The 23,400-nt window shown below is 45.4% G+C and overlaps 1 long non-coding RNA gene across 4 annotated transcripts in view; it reads right to left on the bottom strand.

Moving 5' to 3' along the window:
• The window catches only part of LOC134475656 (uncharacterized), a 63,125-nt gene extending 40,682 nt beyond the window's left edge, over positions 1–22,443 (bottom strand). For 2 of the 4 annotated variants that reach the window (XR_010046828.1, XR_010046830.1), the window contains exon 1: positions 15,040–22,443. This is a non-coding gene — a long non-coding RNA (uncharacterized LOC134475656). Of the gene's footprint in view, positions 1–4,717; positions 5,042–15,039 lie in introns of those variants that run through there. The other 2 variants (XR_010046829.1, XR_010046831.1) reach the window with 1 other exon arrangement.
• Between the last annotated feature and the right edge of the window lie 957 nt (positions 22,444–23,400).

Genomic DNA, 23,400 nt, shown 5'->3' with positions numbered 1-23,400 from the left:
TCCTGGGCTGCCTCCCCGCCCTGTCCAGACTGTCTTGCTCTGTGCTTTATAGCCCCCTGGGCTTACTTTCATTACTTTCCCTTGCCACATTATATTAAACTGTAATTCCATGTTCTTGTTGTTCCAATTAGTCGTCTGTCTTCCCCTCTAAATTGTGAATTCCTCAAGGGCTGTCTTACTCATCTCCAAATAACCCAGATGGCTCCTGGGATCTCCCAGCCCACTTAGCTCTAGTTAAGATGAGCTTTGTGGCGGACATGGCTAATTGCTCATCCAATAACCATTTTCTCAGTCTTCCTTAATGACAGAACCTCAATTTTGTTCCGGGAGGCAATGTGCCTAGATAAAATAGTCTCCGTCCTAGACTCCCTTGCAGCTAAGTATGGCCATGTGACCTCCACCTGGCAGAAGTCATTGGATGGAGTTCTGAGGAAAGCTTTTTGAAAGAGGACAGATTTGTTCATCTGCTCTTTTATGCTCTCCCCTTTCCCCAACCCTGGAATACAGCCAAGATGTCTGGAGGAGCAGCAGCCATGAAGCAACCAAGAGGACTGAAGCCACATGCTAAGGTAAAGCAGAAAGAGCCTGGGTCCCTGGTAACAACAACAACTGTGGGACACTATAACAGCCCCTTCCTTGTTTAAACCACTCTTTGGAGGGTTTTTTTTTTTTAGTACCACTTGTAGCCAAATACAATCATAACTGATACAAGCACTCTTTCCTCTTCAGGAGAAATTCAAAGCCCTCCCTGACAATATGTCAGCCAGTTCCTACTTCCAAGTTCTCAAAGAGTTCATGTCCTTGTGGTCAACACTCACATTAAAATCTGGAGAAAGTCTCAACCTTTTCTTTCTTTCTTTCTTTCCTTCTTTCTTTCAGGACCTTGCTATGTAGCTCAGTAAAACAACCCTTCATGATTCTGTAATGACCAATACCTGCCATGCATTTGTCAAAGAGCATAGAACATACAACTGGAGTGAGCCTTGATGTGAACTGTGGCCTCGGGGTGGCAACGGCACATCACTGTAGGTTCGTGAATTGTAACAGAGGTACCCACTAGGGGGGACACAGGTGGCAGTGCTGCAGAGAGGACGGGTGTCTCGTATCCAAACCTGAACTTTCATTGGCAAACAGTGGGATCCTGAAGCCTGAAATGGGAACATGTAGATAAACCAGCCTGAGACTTTCGGACCCCAGATACCCTAAATCATTAAGGCGAGAAGTTCACTCCTGTCAGGAAAGAGAAGTCTCCTTGATAACCTGGAAACCATGCCAAACCTCATAGATGTCTCCCAAGATGATGCTAAACCTTCTCAAGATCTTCTCTTATCCTCCTTTGCTGCCTTAGGCTAATGGCTGGGGACAGGGTTGGGCACAGTCCAGGGACAGCAGCCCAGGCCTTTCCTGGAAGGAAGCAGCTCTTACACATCAAAGCTGGTGAACAGCTGCAAGAAACACGGCACAGAGATGGAGTGGATACTGAGCATTTAGGCTGAGTACAGATGGTAAAAGATAACACTAAGTGTCCCTTATACTTGTTGACCTCCTGGGCCTCTGTGTCATGCCATCACTCAGGGTCATCTCTTGGGACAAGGTCTTTGGAACCAGACCTAGTTGCTACTGAGGTTCCCTTCCCAGCTGGACTTCATGCAGGCCTATGATCAGGGAGGTGGAGATCCCGGGATGGTAGCAGAGAATCTAGGAAGAGGTAGAATTCTCAGGAGTGGGGAGAATGTTAGGGTGGATGTATTCATAAAGCACAGAGCTCACTTTGCTTCACCAAACAAATCAGAGCCCACATCCTCCACAGTAAAAGATGACCTGGGGAGGGGACCTGCCACATCCTTTCATAGATCAGTGATCACTGTACCCTACAGGATGGGGCTAAAAGGAGCAGATGCTGCCGTGGGCCTGGGACCCCCAGAATTCTGAGTCTGATGGGATTCCAGAAAGACTGATGCAAAAGAGAGTATTTAATCAGCAGCAGTGAGGTAGACGTAATTAGCGTAATGGGCAGCAAGGCTGGAGCGGCAATCAGGTCGGGGTCATGGTGATTGCTACTGGCCGTGCTCTTTCAGGGGCACGGGAGACAGATGACTAGAGTGTTGTTTGACTGTTGTAACCTCCTCTCAAAACACCCTACTGAGAGCTAGCAAGAAGCTGCCACCGCTGCCACGGTGAATCTGCATCCATTTTCAGGTCTGCATCAGTTCACAGACTTGGGACCCAATATCCAAGACACCAGATCCCCTCAAGGAAAGACCCTGTTATGCCATCTGAAGGACAGGTGATAAACCATTTCCCTATCCCTTCCCAAAAGTTCCTACAGCCAGTAACTATGGTGGTTTCTATGGTAACCGTGCACTGGGAAAGGAGAACACCCAGACTTTTCAAGAGGTTTTGGATACGGGATCTGAGTTGACATGGATACCAAGAGAACTGGACTTCTCTGTGTCCTCTGGGCAGAGTGGGCTCTCTTAATGCTCCCATGGACTCCCCTGAAAAATGGTGATGTATGAGCACTGGCCTCCCAGAGCTGTGGAATCTAAGTGAGATATTCACGAGAAAAAACCATGTGGTCATCTTAGCCAGTGATAAATGTACACTTGCTTTGTGGCTCAGGGAGTAGAAAGCTAGCCTCTCAACCAGCTACTGAAAAGCCTCTAGAAAGTAAGAAAGACGGGGGAAGGAATCATCTCAATTGATCAGACCTGGGCACCACCCTTAGAGCTCGAGCTCCCAAGAGGAAGTGGATTGCCTCCTTCTAATCCTTCCCTACCATCTCCTGGTCCCAGCGGGCTCTATCCTTCACTCTCCAGTCTAAGAAGCTGCCCTCCGTTCCCGTATCAGTGCAGAATGGAGTGCACTTGGCTTGGGATCAGGAGTGAAGGGCCCTGATCCTGGCTCTTCCACAACCAGTTGCACGACCTCAGGGAACCCACTCACTCCACCCAGGTGTCCAGGTTAGCATCAACAGGGACCTCGGCAACTCATCAGGGCCCCTTTCCTGCCCAGACTTACAAAGCCTAGAGCCCAGCAACGCCCTCTTCTGGACCTCTGTATTTTTCAGTAGAAGATGGTGGCCATAAATACAGTTGAAAGGAACTAAACCTAGTTATGATAGTTTTCCCTCAAGACCTTCAGCATGACCAATGCATGTCTGACACAAGTGGCCAAGTCCTTTCTGCTGCTGGATACCCTAGAGTTCTCTGACAGAGCCGAGGGCCCTGTGTGACTTTTGCTTTGGGAGAGTCCCTGTTCAGTCTCCCCCAACCCCACCGCCCTGCCAAGAGTCAGTCTCTCCAGTCTCTCTGTCTGTCTGTCCGTCTCCCTCCCTTCCTCCCTTCTTCCTTCCTTCCTTTATTGGGTGCTGAGATTTGAACCCAGGGCCCAGCACAAGTTAAAGCCAAGCTCTGCCACTGAATTGTGTCCCACTCCCATACCTCTTTCCAGACATCAGCATCCCACCTTCCTCCTGTTTCTGCTTTCCATCACCTTTCAATCCTTTGGTGCCATGTGTGCCCCCACTGAGATGCTGTTGGCCAGTCGGGCAGGAGAGAAGCCAGGAGGAACATAGGAAACCCACATGGCCCAGGGTGAGCAAGCTCGTAGTCTCTACCTGAGTCTCATTTAATCAAAGACAGGCCCCAGCCCCGTCAGCCCGCGCAGGCCGAGCCCTGGCAGATGTCTGCGGCCCGGGGAGCTTCACAGCAGCCGCATTGTCCTCTCAGACTTTTGGCAGAGCCTGCACCATTTCTTCATATTAATAATGAAAAAAAGGAAAAGCCCTCCATGAAAGTGCAGTGAAATGAATCTGCAATTAATTTTAAATAAGCTTAAAATCCCATCGCAATGCCCTCCCTTAGTATTTTTATGGGAAATGGTTTTCACTGGATATGTGCACCGTAAAAATCCTGAAACACACGATAGACACAATCCTCTTAGGCATGCTAAGGGGTAATTTGGTTTTTCTCAAATCTACATTTTTGTTAAAAAAAAAATTAAGGGTTAGAAATAAGCCAGCTTTTAGGGAATCTTAACTGTTAACCTATAAACCATCCGAAAAAGCAGTCTCTCTCCTCAGGAAATTTAGCACATGGTTTTCAAAGCTCAACCTTTTTGCTTTCTCATTTCTTCACTCTTCTTTCACTTACGTCAAATCACTTAAAATTCCTAGCACAAGGGGCCTGAGCGGTCTTTCCCACTCCGGCCAGTGGTCCTCGCACCCTGGGTCTATCCTGCGGCTGCTCGCTGGCCAGCCTGGCGCCCCACCCAGCATCAGGAGACACAGCCACTCCAAAGCCCAGGGAGCTGTTCCCTTCCCAGCCCTCTGGGACCGTTTCCAGCTCTGCTTCCCGGCCCCCTTCTCCCTCCCCCTTCTGGTCCCCAGCCAAAGCTTGGCTTCAGTAATAACAAAAAGGCCCAGAAGATGAAAAGCTCAAGTCCTTTCTTTCCAGCCGAAACCAGGTGTGATGCTGTCGGGGAGAGGTTCCAGGCATGGCTGAGCCAGATGAAGGCATGCTAAAGCCCGAAAAGGAGCCCCACGTGGGGCCAGATGCCCAGAGCTTTCACTGATGTTACTATAAATGAGCTTCCTGGGGCAAAATAATTTCTTCCTTCTAAAAAGAATCATAGTCAAAGGCCAAAGCAAAGGAGGGAAGGGAAGGGGGAGGAGGAGGTAGGCGGTGAGAGAAAAGTACCAAGGGAAGAGACTCACGGCAGATCCTCCCGGGCTCGCGCAGAGCTGGGATGAATCCATGCAGAACTTGCTGGTCTGTCAGCCAGCCCATGACGCTTCACCCAGCCTTTGGGATGAGGCTGCCTTCCTTGGTGGGGAGCCAGCCAGCAGGATGGCTTACTAGCCTCTTAGAAGCACAAGGAGACAGGGCCCAGAGAATGGCTGTCCTGGGTCCTTGGGGATTGGCAGATCCACAGGAGGTGTCCAAATCCCAGAATAAGACCTGTGGATGGTATTGCAGACTTCAGACTGAATTGAAAGACTGCTCTCCTAGCCTCATTATTAGTCCTTGGCAACTGCTCAGCTACAGGGAATGAGAAGGCAGCCTCCAGCCCTGCCCGGTAGGAAACCTCTAATCCTGTGTGATAATCTCAGGTTCATGGGTACTTGAAAATTCTTGGCCCAGCCTCAGAAGCAAAGGGAGAACCATTGGTTCCTTCTGCCTGGTCATTTAGAGTGAACAATGTTTCAGATTGAGACAGAGCCCATGCAGTAGATGTCAGCCCAGGGAAGGGTTTTTCCTATGGTAGTCAAAAATGGCTCAGTCTGATAGACCGGGTGGTCAAGCTAGTGGCTGCTGGGCTTCCCAAGACCTGCATTTTGAGCCATCACCTGGAGTAAACAACTCAGCAGAAGGCTACCTAACCTATTCTCTGGTCAGAATCAAGCTCTGAGGTCCTCATGTAGTTAGGAGTCAGTTGAGCAAAGAAACTCCGAAGGTGTGGACTATGACAGAGGACAAAAGTCAAAACAACATAGTGGATCCTGTTACCACCTCCTGCCATGAACCTCACTGCCCAGTGAAGGCTGGGGAGCTGAAGAATCTCCCCCTGCCCTGTCACCTCATGGCTCAGGTGTACAGGGACCTAAATCTCTCCAAGCAGGTACTCAAGAGTCTACAGATGGGGCCTGGCTGAGCCTGCCCCACTCCAGGCAATCTCAGCCAAGGAGGACTTCGGCTTCTCTGAAACAGCTCTAACAGAAGGCCCCAGAGGGTTCCAGAGGGTTCTGAACTCTGCGAGTATCAAGAGCCTGGCCCTGGGCTTTTGCTGAGCTGGCATGGACCACAGCAGGCTCAAGGTGGACTTGGAGCCAGAAGTTATGGCATAGCATTCCGGCCACACAGATGCAACAGCTCCACGGCTGCTGCAGGAGGTTTCTGCTGACTCAGATTTGCTAGACCAGCTGTCCTTCCTACACTCTGAGAAACACTAGGCTCCCTCTATTAAATCCCTTTCAACCTAAGCTCCCCGGAGTGGTTTCCATGGTCTACATTCGACCCTCAAGTGATTGGAAGCAAAAGGAGCACAGTGCTGATGCTCAGTCCATGATGTGCTTGCCTCCTGATACAGCCATTTAAGTTAAGTCAAAAATGCACCTCATGCACCCACCCCACCCTAAACATGCTCAGAGCACTTCTGATAGCCTGAAGGTTGGAAAAGCCTTCCAACTCAAAGCCCGTCTTGTAATAACTTATTAATTATCTTATGTAAGTTATTATTTACATCCAACAAGTACTGGCAACACAGACTGTGGGTTGTTTTCCCTTGTGATCACAGGCTGGTTTGCTGGGCCGCCCATCATCAAGAGAGAGAAAAAGAATTGTCATACACAGTACCACCCTGGAGGAAAAAAAATCAAAATTCAAGATTGGAAGTCTGGTTTCTGTTGAATATATTTTGATTTTCCACCACTGTAAAGTTGAAAAATTGTAAGTCAGGAGTGTATTTATTGTCAAACCCTCCAGAGTTGAAGGTGAGAAGAGGAAAGCCTTTGGATTTGTCGGTGTGAAAGTTATTGGTGACCTTGATGTAAGCAGTGTCAATAGGAGGTGGAAGACCAGATGGGAAGGCACAGGGTGAGATGCACATCCGTGGAGAGGAGGCTTGAGAAGTTCTGCCGACAGGAGGCACAGGGAGATGGTGCAATCACTGGAGGAAGGGTGGACGCAAAGAAGAGGTTTTAATGTGGGAGACTCGAGAGCCCTTCACCTGCTGCAGAGATGTGCAGAATGAGAGGGAGATTACAGATGTGGGAAAGAGGCTAACAGAAGGAGAAGAGCCCTTGAAGGCAAAGAAATAAGATCCAGAGTAGGTGGAAGGGTGAGCCTTTGAAAGCAGCAAAGCAACTTCCTTCATATAACCTCTCGCACTCGACAGAGAGTACCCGGCTAGGCCAGAGAGCCTGCATAGGGGAGAGATGAGGGATAAGGTTGAGAAAACAAGAGGAAGCCAGATTGTAGAGTTTGGATACTAGGTTAAGAACTTTAAATCTTCTCCTCCTCCTCCCCCTCTTCCTCCCCCTTCCCCTCCTCTCCCTCTTCCTCTTCCAGACACTAGTTTGCAGAAATAAACATTTCCTGCCAGAGGATGATGCAAGAGCCAGTACCCCAAGGGGACCCGGATCAGATCCAATCACAGTGCCAGTGTAAGTAGCCAGGTGTGTCAGAGACGGGATGGCATCAGGGCTCAGGTACAGTTGCGGGTTAAAGAAAGGGTAGTGGGATAGAAAAGGCTTTGGACTCACATGAATCTGGATTAGAATCTCATTCCTACTAGCTGTGAGAACTGGGGAAAATCATTCAACTTTTCAGAGCTCCTCTTGTAAATAAGGAGAATAACTATTACTGGAATGAGTGTTGTAGAAATTGAATGAGATTACATACCTTACCTAGAGCATACATCCTTAACCAACAGGGGCTACTGAGCCAGAATTCCAACCCGGGGATCCTAGCTGCTTCTTCCAGGAATTCTGGCAGGAAATTTAAATGTTGGCATCTGGGAGCTGGGGAAAAATATTTGTCTTGAACTTCTCCTATGGCCTGGCAGACAGTATGTTGTTAATAGATATTTGTTGAATAATTAGGTAATAGACAGATGACATGTTAGATACATCACCTGAAGGAAGGAATGAAAACAGGTAGACAGAATACACTGGAGATAGAACTGGCTGTAAAAACTTAGTTCGATGCAGAACATTATAATTTTGAAGTTTCTTTCTAAGACCTTACCACCTCTCTGTAAATAACAAGGCCACCACGCATGAGTCATTTCCCTTTTTTGGAGAAAAAGCTAAAGGAAGGGCCCCATAATCACACAGAATCTAACACCAGGCAAAGCCAAATGAGCCACAGACTAACAGCATGAAGACTTGTTATCTCCTAATAGGACCGTCAGGGTTTTCAGCAACATCACTGCAAGGCTGTTCTGTCTGAAATGTACTTTTCATCTGGAAGCAGAACAATCTGTTGGCCCTAATTACATTGAATCCTGGATCAGATTTCTCCTTTCCATCCCAAGATACAGCAGAACTCAGACACACACACACACACACACACACACACGCACATGCACACACGCACGCGCACACACACACACGCACACACACACACACACATGCACACACCATGCCTTACACTTGCAATTCTCTCTACCTTGCAGAAACCCAAGCTGCATCAAGGCCAAAGCTGCATTGGGCAGGAAGGACCATTCTAAAATTGGCCTTCTGCAGCTTTTCACCAATGTCTTATTATTCACCTAATTTATTAGTGTCTGAAAACGAAAGCTTTGGAATCGATCTAATTTAACTTCTTCCTTTCTGCATGGTGACTCTCCTGAAGTTTAAATAAGCCAAAATTTGAGTGTGTGGGGGTGGATAGGGCGATCAGGAAAGAAAGCCCAAGGGAAGAAAATCACCCACCTGACACTTCCTTTCAGGAGAATCATTTGTTAGGCTATTAAATCTTCCTCCTCATCATCCTGGGTGGATGTCAGCCGAAATATTCAGCTTTTCATCAACCTGGGTCTGCAGTAGATGGCTCTTTATTCACACAGACCAGGAATTTTGAAAGGTTGGTGGCAAAGGGCCTCCAAATCGCAGCCTCTTAAGGGCTTGGAAGGCAGACAGGTGTCTTTTTCAGCTTTGTTTCTTTGGATATTGGCAGCTGAGCTTCTCTCTCTCTAGGAGGGTCCGTGGCTGTATTTCTCAGAACCTGACATTTTGAACCAAAGCTGGGATTTTAATAAAGTCTACATACTGAATGGAGAGCTCAGTGACTGGAAACGAACAGGTTCACTTTGAAATGGTAGCTGTTCTCACACCTATTCTCTGCCGACTGCTTTGGAGAATTGCATGGAGGATGGGATACATTTAGGATGAGCTCAAACAAACTAGCTGGAGTCCTTTTGAGGCCTGGGGGTAAAGCTTCAAAATATATTTCTATTTTTTTGAGTGTAGCAGCCTAGCATGGTGGAAATAACTGGGGTTAGAATCCCAGCACCTCCATGAGGCAGTAGCATGACTTTGGGTTGTGTGGCCTTGGTTGGCTCAGCTGCTTTAACCTTTCTGGACCTTGGTGCTCTCATCTGAACTGGGTTTGGGGTGATGCTCACTTCAGGAGAGGAATACAAGAGACCACATCGAAAGCCTCAAGGCCCCAACACATGGTAGCTGCTTCATGTGGGTTAGTTCTGCCCTCCCACCGTGATCCAATCCTGGGAGCCTAACGGTTCAAGATGAGTTCTCAGATCTGCTCATTGCTCAGAACCACTCTCTTGCTAAGGTTTTGTGTCTACATAAATTCAACAAGAAAAGACTTCCTTGATGCTTAGTAGAGAAAACATCTCTGGGTCCTCAGTTTCGTTTGCAGCAAACTCAAAACCAGCCTCTTAGCTTAAAGGAAAAAAGACAGAAGCATCAAGATTTAAGTTCCTTCAAAAGCCGAGGGACAGTAACACCTGCAAAAAGAACTGATATTAATTTTACCTAAAGCTGAAGAATTTTTTACAATTGTAAATGAGCTAAGAGTAAATGTGTTTTCTATACACTTTGTAAAAAGTAGTAAATTTTGATACCTGTTTCTTTTTATTGCCCCCAAAGACCTCTGATCCTTGAATGAAGAATGCAGTTAACTGTCCACATCTCATCCACAGACGCTCAGGAATATCCATCCACACACAGTGCTCAGCCACCGTAACCGCGGGTCCCTGTTTAGGACCAGTAATACTTTTATTTTCACAAACAGGAGTACTTGGATTTCTGAAAATCCTTCTCTCGATCACATATAAAATCTCCTATGTGCTAACCCATAGGATTTCCCAGCCTTCACATGCAAAAATATCCCCCCTGAGACTGCCCTGTGCCTAACATTCCCCCACAATGGATCAGATCCACCTCTGGTTTAGGTACCATCTTTCTAATGGCAGTTGATGGCGGCTGATAACACAGAGGCAGGAGTTTCTATTCATAAACATGAAACAAATACAACTGTATTTCTTTTCCTCAATTCACACTAATTCCAGTGGCCCCAGAGCCATGAAATCTTCCAGACTGTCCTCAATTCTAGTGCCCCCTGCCCTGATCTCTGGGGTCAGGCTGAAGTCCTTGCTTCTTATTCTATCAAGGATTAGGGTAGGAAGAAGACGTCTACTCACAGGATCTCACTTCATTTGACTAATCCAGTCCTCTAATGGAGATCCTAAGGTAAGCAGTGCTACAGTGAGTGTCTTTACAGGGGTCCGTGTGTCCCATCAAGGCTGTCATCCAAGAGTGGATGGCTGGGTCCTAGCATACCTGTGTACCCAGTCTTATGCTGCAAGCCACACTGGATCACTGGACTAACCTGATATTTCCTTGGGCCCCAGCCTCCCCCACATATGACTTTGTGCAGTTCCCCAAAATTTGCCACCTTTATGACAATGTGCATCTGATTTGGGTTTTACTTTTTCCTTCCAGTGACATCAGTGATGTCAAGCATCTCTTCATGAACTTCATGTCCAGTAAATTCCCTCTGTGAATTGCCTGTTCACATCTTTTGCTCATTTTTCTATCTTTTTTTTTTGTACTAGAAATTGAACTCAGGGCTTCATGCTTGCCAGGTGGGCTGAGCTACATCCCCAGCCCTGTTCATCTTTTTATTGTTGATTTTCTAAGTTCGTATGTTACTTTGTTACTTTATCTTTGTATTATTTTAAAGAATTTCAAACAAAAAGTTACGTGATTATTATAACAGATTTTCCAATTATTAATATCTTTCTACATATGCTTCATTTCTCTTCCTAGAAACATATATATGTGCTATTAAATATAAATATAAATATGAATATAAATATATATTCTTGGTGTATGTGTGTATTTAACCCAACTATCAATTGACTGCAGTTCTCTGGGCCAAATACTAGGTTGTTTAGTTGTTTTTCACTATGAAAAGAACCAAAAGACATAACATACAATTTATCATCTTAACCATTTTTAATTTTACAGTTCAGTCAAATATATTCACATTGTTGTGAATATATATATATATGTATATATACATATATTTATTTGACTTTTTTTTTTATCAGTACCGGGGATCGAACTCACGACCACGGGCTTGCAAAGCAGGTGCTTATGCCACTGAGCTAAATCCCCAGCCCCATTTGATATTTTTGAAAGCAAGTTGCAGACATTAGAATTTGAGTATGTCACTACTAAATATTTCATTGTAAATCTCCTGAGAACAAAGATCCTCTCCTATGTAAATCATAACAACAATTGCTGTTTAACATTAATCAAAATTAATATCAAATTTAAAGTTCATATTCAATGTCTCCATTTATCCCCCAAATTTTTGACACTGTCAGAAATACCTCCCGATTTGCTACCTACTTACTAATTTCATCAGTGAGGATCTTTGTGTAGCAAAATCTTTGATTTTGTTGTCATCAAATGCATTCATTTTTTTCTCCCTAAAGAAAGCTTTGGGGGGGGTCCTTATGTTAAAAAGTTCTTATCCATCCTTAAATTGCAAAGATATTTTTCAATAATCTCTCCTTTGAGCTTTAATAATTTTATCTTTTGGAGGCTGGGGATTTAGCTCAGTGGCATAAGCGCCTGCCTTGCAAGCAGGCAGTCGTGAGTTCGGTCCCTGGTACCGATAAAAAGGAAAAAGAAAAAAAATTAATAATTTTATCTTTTAAATTTAGACCTTTAAAACAATTAGATCTTAAGGGGGTTTCCTTTATAGTGGAGGAAACAGAGGTTCAACTTTTTATAGTCAACAAGGTTTTCCAATGCCATTTAGTGATCTTTCCTTTCCTGGTTATTCATGGTCCTCCCCACTCACCAAGTCCCTGCTCATGTGGGTCTGTTTTCACGCTCCTTCTTGCCATGCATCTATCTGCTCAGTCCCACACAGTTCTTGTTTCCATGTCTTTGCCTCATGCTTCCATACCCTTCTGTTGGACTCATCCTCTTCCTTTCTTTCTTTCTTTCTTTCTTTCTTTCTTTCTTTCTTTCTTTCCTTCCTTCTTTCAAGGCAGGGTCTCACTATGTAGTTCAGGCTGGCCTTGAGCTCACTACATAGCCAAAGCTGACCTCAAACTCAAGGTGATCCTCCTGCCTCAACCTCCCAAGTGCTAGGATTACAGGTGTGCACCACCACAGTCAGTTCACCCATCACCTTCTTTGATTCTTGTTTTTCAAACTAGACAGCTATGTGGAGACTTTTATTCCACCCATAGCTGTCCAGCCATCCTTGACATCGTTAGCATGACATTGCCAAGTGACACATGAAGGTTTTATTGGTGAGAACCCATTTCACATGTATGACAAGATGCCAAATTTTATCTTGAAAATAAAGGATGGCTAATATTTTTTGAAGTGACTTTGTGGCCCAGTTCACAAGTTCAGAGGTATAAGAAAAAAACTTCCATTATCTCACAGTGTAACAAATTTCTTTTAGGTGCTTGTAGTCTGCTGGGGAGCAGAAGCATCATTTCAGTTCCTTGGGGGTCTGTTCCCCATTGCTCTGGAGTGCCAACTTTCAAGGCTTTCAGACAACCCAGGTTTCGGGCAGAGAAGAGATCCATTAAGAGCACCATGTCACGAGATAGTGGCTGTCACTGGGCCTCTATCGTCCCATCTGGCCCTCCAGGCTTCTCTGCTGCTGCTTTTCCTCATCAGGCTCCTGGCCCTTGTTCTGTGTCTCCATGAACAGGACTGGAAAAGGCTGGGAGGCTCTGTGTACCTAGGTGTGCCACAGAACCACTCACTACCTGGGCTCTGACCACCTCTCCGAGTTCTACCAGGATAAACTGGCACAACTGCCCTCAGATCTCACAGACCTGGCAGGTCTTCAGCAGTATCCCGTTCCCTCCCTGGAACCCACTGATAGCTGCTTCTCTCTAACAGTCATGATCTTTCAGAATCAGAACCAACAGGAAGTGTGGAGAGAGAGAAATGCTTGTTATAAAGAATTGGTTCCCACAGTTACAGGAACTGGCAAGGCCAAAATCTAAAAGGTGGGCTGGCAACCTGCAGACCAGGAGGACTGAGGTTCTAGTTCAAGTCCAAGAGCAGGGAACTGCAGGAACAGGAAGAACCAAGAATCCAGAGGTCTCAAAGCAGCTGGCTGGAGAAGTCTCTCTTGCTTAGTGAAGAATGATATTTTTGTACTATTTGGGCCTTCAACTGATTAGATCACATTATAGAGGGCTTTCTCCTTTACTCAAAGTCTGTCAATTTAATTGTTAATCTCATTCAAAACACTCCCACAGAAGCACTCAAAATAATGTCTGATGAAAGAATTGGACACCTAGGGGCCCAGTCAAGTTGACACAAAATTACCCTTCATACTCCTTTTGATTACTGCCCTGTCAATCCAGGTCCAGTCAGAAACGTTAACATAGAAGACTGATTTTTTAATGAGATACAGATCCTGCCATAGAAGTCACTTTTAAGGGTGGGACTTCAGTATATTCATAGGATAGTACAATCATTACCACTATCTAATTCCAAAATATTTTCATCACCCCAAAAAGAAAACCCACAACCATGAGCAGTCAACAAGAAGATGCAGTAACTCGGAGCAAATGTTATTAGCCTGTTTTCCATTGCTGTAACAAAATATCCAAGGCTCAACATTTTGTAAAGAAAAGAGGCTTGTTTTGCTTCCAATCTTGAAAGTCCAAGAGGAGGGGCCCACCATAGTTAGAGGTTTATTTTGGCTCATGGTTTTTAGAACATTCAGACCATGGTTGGTTGGCTTTTGGTGCAGAATTTCATGGTGGGAGAGTCTGGCAGAAGAACAGTACTCATCCCATGGTAGCTGGGAAGCAGTAAGAGAAGGCAAGATCCAAGAACAAAAGTACAAACCCCCAGTCATGTCCCTGCGACCCACCAGAGCCCACCTTCTAATAACATATTCAGCTATTGAACCCATGGGTGCATAAATCTACCGATGAGAACAGCTCCCTCATGATCCAATCACTGTGTAACACAGGAGACTTCATGGGGACATTTTAGATCCAAACTTCACACCCTCTATAGGCACACTGCATGTAAAGTGACCCTGACAGTGACAAAGGACACCTGGCTCAGCTGAGGTGGACACGGGAACATAATCCAACTGACATTCTGCAGAACGGCACCTGTGTTAAACCAGCCAGCAGCTGCCTTGGTGAAGCAGAACTGTCCTCATTTCCAGTCCATCAAACTGGTACTAGTGAGGGTTCACAGTCCAGCCTCACAAAGGGCCAAAGTGACCCTGACAGTAGCATGCACAGGGGAGCCAATCGTCTGTGCCCTCTCCCTGTCTCCCAGGATGTCTGCCACCTCTCCGCCCAGTCCAGTTCTGACCACAGGCCTCCTCCTGTTTACCTTTGGTAAGTCAACACTGTTTGATTTACCCAAGTGATGTCTGAGCCTGGGTTTTCCTTTAATTTAAGTCCATTGTTGGCATTTCTCAATACAGTTTAATGTTTGTACTATTTCCCATTACCTGAAGAACTTAAGTTTTGAAATGTAAAAAGCTGGCATAAGATCCTTTCTCCTGTGCATTTTTGATGTCCTCTCCTCTCGTCTCTAGGAGTCAGCACACAATGACTCAGTTGCTTCCCAGTAGAAGGTAGAGTGGGGAAGAGAAGCATTCCGTCTGTTTTTTGGTTATTTTGTCCTTACAGTTCGATTTTTGAGATATTACACGTATCAAGTTCACAAAACAAAGACGTGCAGCTACAGTGAGTATCCATGTAGCCACCAGCCAGGGTGAGAACTGCAACATGGTCAAGCCCCCCAGAACTTCCTGTGTGCCTATAGATGGCAGTAATCAAGGGTCCCTGCATCTGTGCCCACTCTGCTGCCTGTGGGGTTCTGCCTGTGTCAGCTCAGCCAAACTGGAATCAGACCTCCAGGAACCCCTGAGTTACCCACATACATAACTCAGTGAGTCAGACCAGGCCCCCCTCCTAGTGTTCCCATGCACTACATCCAGGTTTTCCTGCCCATGCAGGCAATGCACAGCCAAAGTGGCCCCGACTCACCAGCAGACATTAGGTTGCAAATCCTCAGCCCTGGTAGCTATGCAGGGGCACAGCCTCCTACTAGCCCCTTCTCTCCCACCAACAGCTCTGCCAGCAACCTGGCCTGCCTGAGTGCCTCGTCTCTGGAGCTCTAAAGCATCCGGCTCACATCTCACAGGCTTCCAGGGGCTCAGGGAGTAGCTTTTCCCCACCCTTCAGCTCTTTTTCTGAGCCTGCTGGTCCCCACCTCCTCCCATGAATACATTACATCTAGTTCCTCCAGATCACCTCCCATTCTGCAATATTCATAGGGCTCCACTTCCCTGCCTAATACACAGGTTTTCATGGTAACCACTTTCTTCCTCTTCTTTATATTATTACCAAGTAGGCATGCATACTTAATCACTGTAGTTTCATCTTGCCTGCTTTACAAAAATAATGCATGAGTGGAATCATTTAGTTTATTTGGTTTTATTTACTCAACACTGCAAGTTTCATCCATATTGTGAGAAGCTTATTTCCTTTCTTTGCTGTGAGATTTTCTTTACAAAAGAACTCACAATTTTTTTTATTCTATTGTTGATGAACATTCACGCCATCCATTTGGACTGTAAATAATGCAGCTGTAAAATTCTTGCCATGTGTCCTAGTGTCATTGAGTGTGTGTGTCCAGTTCAGTAGACAAAAATCAAGCTGGTGGTTTTACCAATGTTTATTCCCACCAACATCCAAATCCTGCTATTGGTCTTTTCATGTTAGCCACTCTGCTAGATGCCTAAGAAATACCCAGTTGTTTTAAGTTGCACTTCCCTGGTAATGAATTATTACTTATTAGTCTTATTTGAGGTGTCTGTTCTGCTTATTTTTCAGATGTTTGCTTGTTCTCACTGGCTTGTAAGAATTCATTATATATTTTTAATATCTTTGAACATAAGCACCTATTTCCATCTTAAGTGTTGTGTAATGAGTCCGGATGCATGTATATACTGTTAAGTCTTTTAATTTTTTTCTCTTCTTCTTCTTTCTTCTTTTCCTTCTCCTTTTTTCTTCCTCCCCCTCTTCTTCTTCTCCTCATGCACATTAGGGAAGCTACTTACTACACACCAGCCCTTCTTTTTCAAATTTAGTTTGCTATTCTTGATTCTTCACAATTTGACATATTAAAAATTCGCTGGGAGCCAGGGATCAGCTCAGCGGCACACATGCCTGCCTGGCAAGCACAAGTTCATGAATTGAATCTCCAGTACCCACCAAAACAATTTTTAAAAAACTCTGTTGACCAATATCTGGTTTTAAGAAGTGTTCTTGGGTTTAGACTGATTCATAGATTTGCCACCCCAATTTGGACAGAATTGGCATTTAACAGTATGGAATCTTAGAACATATAAATCTGGTTAATTAAATCTTTAATCTCTCAGCATTTCTTTACTTTTCAGTGTACAACTTCTTTATTGTATTTAACCCTATGTATTTTTATTTTTGGGTAGTGTAGCCATAGAATTCTTTTTCATTTTCAGATTGTTTCGTGCTAGTATATTACAATCAATTTTTACATATTCTACTTACAGTCTGATGTTTTTCTACATTTACTTTTTAATTCCAGTAGATCTGTAGATTCCCTGAAATTTTCTATAGATACAATTGCATCACTTGAAAATAAGTTTTACTCTTTCTTTGCAATCTATGTTTTTTTAAATTTCCTTTCCTTGCCCTATTGCTTAGGTAGGTCCTCCCATGAAATAGTGAATGGAAGAAATGAGAGTTTCATGTGACCTGGTCTCAAGGCAGATCTACTCTCCTACAAGCAACTCAAATCTACCCTTCTTTATGGCAGCATGTACTCTATTGCGCATGAATATCACATTCATCTCTCAATGCATTATAGATTGTTCCAAGATTAAGCTATTATGAGTTGGGTTACTGTAAAAATGAGTGCAATATAATATCTCTAACTCTTTTGGGAATACCCAGGATAAAAGGAATTTTTATTTTTTGAGTAATCTTTATTCTAATTTCCATAGAGGTTATACTAATTTACAGTTCCATCAACACTGTAGAAAGGTTCCTCTTCTCCACAGCCCCACCAGCATCCATTATTATCTGAATTCTTTTTTGTTTCATTTTGGTGTTTTTGTTTTTGAGACAAAATTCCACTATGTAGTTGACTCCACTATGGCCTCAAACTCCCTTCCCTCCCAAGTACTGGGACTAATGGAAAGCAGCACCACCACCAATTATTATTTTAATTCTTAATAGCCATTCTTTATGGAGGCAAATGGAATCATAGTGTTATTTTAATTTTCATTTTTCTCATAGTCAAGGATGTGCAACTTTTTTTCAAGTTATCTATTGGTCACTTGTACTTCTGAGAAATGTCTATTCATTTCAGTTGCCCATTTTTTAATTGCATCTTGCATTGAGGGTGCTAATCTTTCTGGAATATATACATATATATATATATATATATATATATATATATATATATATTCTACATATTATTTGTGTCCCAGGAGTAGCTGACAAAATTTTTTGCTCATTCTGTAGTTTGTATCTTCACTCCATAGGCTGTTTCCTTTGTTGTACCAAAGCTTTTTCATTAGGTATGATTCCTTTTGTTGATCCTTGATGTTATTTCTTATGAAATTGGAGTTTTTTCAGAAAGTCTTTATCTGTGCCTAATTCAAGAGTTTCACCTTTCTAAAAATTTTTCCCCAGTAGATCAAGTCTCTCTGTTTTAATATCCAGGGCTTTCATCCATTTTTATTTTACTGTCTGCTAATGGATAAGGGTCTAGATTCAGTCTTCTGCATATAGGTAGTCTATCTTCCAAGTACCACTTGTTAAAGAGGTTATCTTTGCTCCAGTGTATTTTTTGCCTTTGTCAAAAATCTGATGGCTGAATAACCTCTGTTCTGTTCCATTGATCCACAGTCTGTTCTGTGCCTGTATCGTGTTGTTTTTTTATCAGAACAGCTTTGTAACATAATTTGAAATCTTCATCTTATGTATACTTCACCTCTGATGGCTTAGACAGTCAGCAACCTCACAAGATACTAGCATTCATAAATGAATTTTAACTAAGAGGGTTTAATTGTGATAAGAAGGGTCAAACTGGGATGTGAGAGGTATCAGTATTTGGATAAGTTGAGGGGCATCTTCAACAGAAGAAAGAACAGAGATCTTGAGTGTGGTATAATTGCTCAGAACTTAGCTCAAATTCCAGCTCTGTGACTGAGCAGACACCTGGACTTGCTCAGTCTTGGCTCCCTCTCTTGTGAAACAGGGCAAACAACACCCATCTGAAAGGACTGTTAGGTGAGGTCTCATTAGAATGTCTGAAATGTAATCCTTGCTCAATAATGACAGTTCCTCTTCTTTCCTTCCAAACCAAACCAGTCCAAGTTTTCCTGATCATTTTAGCTAAGTTTTAGAGAAGACTCAGTAACACTGAAGAGGAAAGAAATAGGAAGATTAGTCAAAACAAAAACAAGCAAAAGAGAAACAACAGAGCTTAGAGAAGAAATGATGCGGGAAACATCTTCCATTTGTACAACTTCATGCTTTGCCAAAGGGCTCTCCTGTTATTTCAGCTGAGCCTCACTCTGTGAAATTGATGGGCAAACACTACTTCAGCCCACTGAAAAATGAGGAAACATCATGTCCAGTCTAGTTTTCCTATAGTTTCTTTGGCATGTGCTGGTTAGTTGGAATGACCATAATGATGCCACCACTACATATGTAGGGCACTTTATACTGTGCATCTCTCACGTTTATTTTCTCATTTAGTTCTCACAAGAATTTCTGCCCAATTTGTAGATGAGGAGTCCAAAGCTTCAGAAAGCCCAAGCAACCAGCCCAATATCACACAGCCCAAGTGGAGGCTGAACTCAGGTCTCTAACAAGTTCAGGGCTCATTAGTCCATGGATTACAATCACCCTAAGGCAACTAAGAGCACCAGGGATGTGAGGAAAGGGTGGACGGGTCTGGGGTAAGAGAAGTATGCACCTTCTCCAGCCCCAGGGGAGTACTGTGGATGTGTGGCTTTGGCCCTCATGGTCACAGTGTCTGCCACAGCCAGCACTTTGCCTAGGTCATTTAGCATAATCTGCAGCAATGTTGTGATGGCTTTTATTGATGGCTTTTATTCCCCACTGGGACAGCATGAAAATAATAAGATGAATAATGAGCTTGTAGAGATGGATGCACTCAGAGCCAGCTCCTGCAGTAGAGAATTATATGCTGGGATTGTGCCTGGAGCAGTCGGGACGATGGATGTTTCTGTGGAAGGCTGGGCCTCATTCGCTCCTCTGGCAACGAGCTGCTTCTCCCCACAGACACAGAGAGCTTAAGAGGTAATAGCTCTGGCATCTCCCGGTTCCAAGAGTGGGGATGAAATGAGTATTGATGCTCTCAGAGATGACAGAGCAGAACTTGCATCCTGGGGCTGCAGAGCAGAGCTGCATTTAACCCTGCAGTCGCTGGCAGGAAGCCTCCCTAGCCTGCCATATCCTGCAGTGTCCAGGTAGCCACCAGCTTGATCACATGCCGTGGCTGCTTGCTGTGGAGTGGCAGGCTGAGTTAGTTCTCTGCTGCTGAATCCCAAGCCACTCCAAGACTTAGGGGCTTCGTATCGTTATTTTATTATTCACTGTTCTAGGCTCAGCAAGGATGGCATAGCTCTGCTCCACAGTGTGTGGGTTTGGGTGGCCTCCATGAGGCTGGAGGACACAGGATGGCCCTTCTCTATTAGGTGGGGGGCTTCGGTTCTCCATACAGCCTCTTTCCAGCAGGTCATTCTGGCTTGTTTCCATATCCTGAGGGTCTTAGAGAAAATGAAACTGCAAGTCCTCTTGGACCTGCAATTAGTAGTCACTGCTACACGCTGTCTTCATCCAGACTCAAGAGGCAGAGAAATATTCTGGTTCTCTGGAGAGGAGGACTGCACGGTCACAACAAAGTGGAACTAATCGGGGCTCACCGGAAGCAGACTGAGCTAGAATTTAGTGAGCAGGATACTTGTTGAAGACGACTCTTGGATAGCCACATGTGGAAGGAAAGCCACATGAGGAGCAAGGCAGAGGGGGAATAAGTCCCAGTCAGGTCCGAAGACAGCCTCCACTGACACCAGAAGCTGCGATGCTAGAATGTCCCTCTCAGAGCTAACCCAGTGAACCAACAGCAGATGCTTGCCATAAAGGACATGTGTGCCCCAGAAAGGGCCACAACCTTGGGTAAGACAGTCTCTGAAAGCACAGACCACAGCCCATACCCTCTCTACAGTGGAAGGGTGCTCTGGGTGACCTCCACAGTGTCTCCCCAACCTTCTCCCACACTCACTTTGATTTCCTCCTGAGCTCGCCCCCACTCAAGTGTGCTACCCACCCAAAAGACAAAGCAAGGCCCTCAGCTTCCCTGGGATACTGGTTCTAACCTATCCGGTGCTGTCTGCATTCTCAGCATCCTCCTCCACATCCAACCTCCCCTCCCTCCCTGCCTTCATCCTTTCCTCCTTCAATGCCAAGGTTTCCACACAGCCCCAGCTGTCTCTGGAAAATAGTTACCTACCCATGGAATCTTCCTGATTAAAGCCCTTCCCTCGTTCCACCCTCTCAGGACTAAACTCTGGCTTCTTGCATGGCTTCCCAGGCCATGTGTGGCCTGCTTGGGGGCACAGGTCAAGCTCAGCTGCTTCCTCCTCGCAGGCCTTGCTGACCCTTGTGCGATCTGGGCAGCCTCCCAAGCTGCTCCAGCTGCTGTGTGCTCCATGCAGCACCCTCCTCACCACTTCTCCTTTCTCTCCCCAGCTGACTGTCACTTGTCAGTTAATCCTTCACCCTGGACACCTGCCAAGCCCCTAAGCCCACACATGTTCCTTTCATTCCTCCCCATGCTAGCCCTCTGTACCTGGCAGCGAGGTGCTAAAGATGCCTATCTTCCACCCACTAGAGGCGAGCATCTCAAGGTGGGCCCCTGTCCTGGAATCCCAGGCCTTTGAGTGCAGAGCTATGCAGACCCACGTGACAAGCACATTACAATGCCACACTTGTCCCATTCTCTGGGCTCCACTACTGTGCTGACAGCTGGATGGGACAAGTGGAAGTGTTGGAGAGGACTCAGCCTGAGTCATGATGAGTGCTGTCCCAGAGAAAGAAAGGCTGCCCTGGAACACAGGCTGGGACACAGCAGTGCCCACCCATGGCATAGCATGGTGAGGTCCCATCTGGGTAGAAGAAATGCACAGGAAGCCAGGTAGACAGGCTTGGGACTAATATTCGGGGCTCTGCTACTGCCGGACATGTCCATGCTGGCCCTCAATGGGGTAAAATGCAGTCTGGCTTCCTCCTGCCCCACAAGAACACTGCCAGCCCATAGTGCCATGGCAATTACCCTTAGCTTCATAGGTCTTCCCAGTAGCCAAAAGATGCCCACTGCACTTTCCAGGTCAGGAAACTAAGGCTACAGAGGTTAAGTGGCTCAGCCAAGATCCTCACCATTAGTATTAGGTAATGTAGGATTGTCATCCAGCCTCCCAAGAACACCTGAGGCTCTGCAGGAGGCCCAGGGAGGGTCAGAGAGAAATGCTCCCATAGCCAGTGAGGATGGATCCCGAAGTTTCACCTGGATAAATCACACCACCTCGGACAAACACAGGACTTGAAGGTGACTAAGAGACTATGTTGCCTTGCTACCTCCCTTTCCTATTCAGTTTTTGTTTTGTGGGCCCTGAGGACTGTGGCTTAGGACCCATCTGAATCTCTGTGTGAACAACTGGTCCACTGCTTTTCAATGCTTTGCAGCTGCGTCCGCCCTCAGCAGCTGCCTACTGCTACAGGGATGGGCACCCAGATGACAGGGCAGGTCACCCACAGACATAGCTGTTTTTAAAGGTGAGAAACAAGGCCAAGGAGTAGAGAGATGCTCGGCCCAGCATCTGCCCATAGTTGGCATTCCAGGTGGCTTTTACCAACTCCTGGGGAAGAAGTCTTTCTCCTGCCTAACCTCTGCATGCCCACTCAGGGAATAGTTCTGGATAGTCTTACTTGGATGTCCACACCCCTGAGTAGGTCCTGTGATCAGGGGTAGGTTATTCTGATAGGATGATTTTAGATTATGTGACTGAGTGGGGCGCTTCCTCATCTCCCTACGGGGGACAGATAGATGGAAAAATGAATAAAGAAAAGAAGAGTCCTGGCAAAGAGAAATAGCAGGGAGTCATAATCACCCCAAGACCACAAATACAGGGAAGAATACTTTAGTAGAGGTGAAAGGCAGAATGTGAATGTCCTAAGGGGCAAGTCCACCACCTTCTGGACATGCACATTTCCCTACAATGTACTGCCACTGTAGGGAGAGGAGCCTGGTGCCTCTCTGGTCACTCTGGAGTACTGAGAACAGCGGCACTCTTAAGGTTGCACACCACTCCTCATCTTGTCCCAAGTCAAGGACTCTGCTTACAAACATGACCAGGTTTGCACACAAGCAGCCACAGACACAAGAGAATCTCAGGACACTTACAGGAGCTCTCTTCTGCCCAGCATAGTGTCCTATCCTTGCTGAGAGTGTAATCTCTCAGAAAGCAAAGGAACAAGAACCACCACCTGCACTGGCTTACTTCTGGTCAACAACGAACCAGCTGCTGAAATGGCAGAGAAAGGAAATTGAGAACACATAGCCATCAGTGTATAGCTGTGTGGTGGAGGTATGTATCCATACCTGTCACACACTCCTGTTGTCACCTTGAACATCTGAAATGTATGCTGGGCCCAGGGAGGGCCACCTGGAAGGCTCAGAGTAAGTCCTTTCGGAAGCTGTCCAGGGCCGCCCAGAGATGGGACTTGTACCCAGCTCACTTTCCCTCCCTGGGCAGTACTGTAGTATGTTGGGCAGGGTCTTCAGGGTCACCCAGTGGCTTCTTTGCTCCCTGCCTCACTTCACCATGCTACCATCATTTTCTGGGGTCACTGTCCAAACAAAGCTATTTGCACTCAAATGCCCTCAAGGACCAACAAAGACAATGTGACAACCAAGAAAGTAAATTCTAGAAGCCAGAGACAGTGGTGGAGTAGATAATTCTCTAGGCTTTGGAATTAGACAGTTTGTGTTTGAATCTGCCTTGCTAATATGTAAATATTTAGCATTAAAATGATTGTTATTTATAGACATTGGAAAGTAGATTTCAAGAGAGGCAGAGCTAAGAACTCTAGAAAAGGAAGATGGCACCAGAAGGATGGAAGATTTCTTAAAATTTGGAGAATATTCAAATAATTCATTCTGCAGAGCCAACTACAGAAAGACAGTGTCCTCTCAGGGGCACGTCTCTAGGAGGCCAGGTGTTTAAAGGGACAAAGGGCAGAAGGCGCAACTCTAAGCAAGATAGAGAG

Source organism: Cavia porcellus, unplaced genomic scaffold (genome assembly GCF_034190915.1).
Source record: "Cavia porcellus strain 051 isolate PalLab524CR breed Dunkin Hartley unplaced genomic scaffold, mCavPor4.1 scaffold_4, whole genome shotgun sequence".
NCBI lineage: Eukaryota > Metazoa > Chordata > Mammalia > Rodentia > Caviidae > Cavia > Cavia porcellus.
This window is presented reverse-complemented; position numbering and strand designations above follow the sequence as displayed.